The sequence below is a fragment of the Marmota marmota genome, unplaced genomic scaffold (assembly GCF_001458135.2).
Source record: "Marmota marmota marmota unplaced genomic scaffold, marMar, whole genome shotgun sequence".
Lineage (NCBI taxonomy): Eukaryota > Metazoa > Chordata > Mammalia > Rodentia > Sciuridae > Marmota > Marmota marmota.
Window position 1 is genome coordinate 6,846,031 of NW_025999962.1, and position 2,477 is coordinate 6,848,507.

Sequence of the window (2,477 nt, forward strand, 5' to 3'; positions counted from 1 at the left end):
TTATATCCAGTGCTGAGAATGGAAACCAGTGCCTCACACATGCCAGGCAAGTGCGCTACCGCTGAGCCACAGCACAGCCCCCCAGCTTAGCATATAGTTCTTTTTTGTGTGTGGTGCTGGGCATTGAACCCAGGGCCCTGTGCATGCAAGGCAAGCACTCTACCAACTGAGCTACATCTCATCAGTGCTTTTTTTTTTTTTTTTCTTCTTGTGGTGCTGGGGATGGGACTCAGTGCCTCAAGCATGACAGGCAAGCACTCTACCACTGAGCCATACACCCAGCCTTGATAAGTGGTGAATATCCTCAGCCCTAGCATATAGTTCTTGATGTATAATAGGTGTTTACTTAAAAATTGCTTCCTCTGGGCAGGTGTGGCTCAGTAATAGAGCATTTTTCTAGCAAGCATGAGGTTCTAGGTTCCATCCTCAGCACGGCAAAGAAAAAAGGAAAGAAAACAAACAACAACAACAACAAAAAAACCTCTTCAGCAGTTGGAGCCATGAAAGTCTCTCTACCTAGAAACAATGAGACAATCCTGGGTAATCCTGTCTTCCGTCTTCCTGCTGTGGCCTGGGCCAGAGACATCCCTGTTGTTTTCTGTTTTCATGACTCAAGCAGCCTGCAGGGATTACCTTCTGAGGTTACTTAGAGTTAGCTGATCTTCGACCATGGTGTTAAGAACACATGAGAAAACTAGACATCCACATGCAGAATAATATGGAGCCCTTACTTCACACTATATACAGAAATCACCTCAAAATAGATTAAAGACTTTAACATAAGACCAAAACAGTTAAACTACCAGTAGAGAACGTGGTGCAAAGTCTTTTTTTTTTTTTTTTGGAAGTAGGGATTGAAGCCAGGGCCTCTCACATGATAAGCAGATCCTCCATCACTGAGCTACAACCCCAGTCCTCCTTCCTGTTTTAAAATTTTGAGACAGGTTCTCACTAAGTAGCTTAGCGTGTTGTTAAATTGCCCAGGCTGGCCTGGAACTTGCAATCCTCCTGCTTTCTCCGGTTACTGGGATTCTAGACATGCGCCACCATGCCTGGCTGGTGAGAAGTCCTTTTGCTCTGGGCAGTGATATTTTGGATGTGACCCCCAAAGCTCAAGCAAATTGACAAATGGGATTGTTTCAAGTCAAAAATCTTCTGCACAGCAGAGGAAACAATCAAGAGAGCAAAGGGACAAACTAAGGAATAGGAAGGACCAGATCATACATCTCATCAGTGCTTTTTTTTTTTTTTTTCTTGTGATGCTGGGGATGGGACTCAGTGCCTCGTGCATGACAGGCAAGCACTCTACCACTGAGCCATACCCCCAGCCCTGATAAGTGTTAATATCCTTAATATATAGAGAACCCAAAAGCAATAGCAAAAAAAAAAAAAAAATTAAGTACCCTGCTTTAAAGATGGGCAAAGGAGCTAAATAGACATTTCTAAAAAGAAGACATGCAAATGGCTAATCGGAATATGAAAAAAAATGCTCACTATCACTAATCCTCAAGGAAATGCAAACCCAAACCACAGTGAGCTATTATTATTTACACCTGTTAGAATGACTGTCCTCAAAAAGCCAAAAGATAACAAGCGTTGGCAATATGTGGAAAAAAGGGAATCCTGTACAGTGTTGATGGGAATATAAATGGACACAGCTGTTATGGAAAACAGAACAGCGGTTCATAAAAAAATATAGAAAATAGAACTATCATGATTCAGCAGTTCCATTTCTGGGTATGTACAATATCCAGAGGAAATGAATTTAGTATCTCAGAGATAGCTTCACTCCCATGTTCTTTGCAGCAATATTCAAAATAGCTTCAATATGGAATCAACATAATTGTTGGTGTTTGAATAGATCAAGAAAATGTAATGTGTATATATGTATATGTATATTTGATTCCATCTTTAAAAAGAAGGAAATCCTGTCATTTGCAACACCATGAATAAACTTGAAGGACATGCTGCTGAGGAGAATAAGCCCAGCATGGAAGGAAAAACACTGTATGATTTCACTTATGTGTGGAATCTAAAAAAGTTGACTTTGGACTAGAGATACAGGTCAGCAGCAGAGCGCATACCTCATAGGCATGAGGTCCCAGGTCCAATCACCCAACACTGTTTAAAAAAGAAAAAAATAGTGCTGGGGCTACAGTTCAGGGGTAGAGCGCTTGCCTAGTACATGTGAGGCCCTGGGTTCAATCCTCAGCACCACAAAAATAAGCAAAATAAAGGTATTGTGTCCATCTACAACTACAAAAAAAAATTTAAAGTTAAAAATTTAAAGTGGCTCAGGAGGCTGAGACAAGAGGATCACAAGTTCAAAACCAGCCTCAGCGATGTGCTAAGCAACTCAATGAGGCCCTGTCTCTAAATAAAATATAAATAATGAGGCTGGGGATGTGGCTCAGTGGATAAGTGTCCCTGAGTTCAATCCCTGGTACCAAAAAAAAAAAAAAAAAAAAAAAAAAATT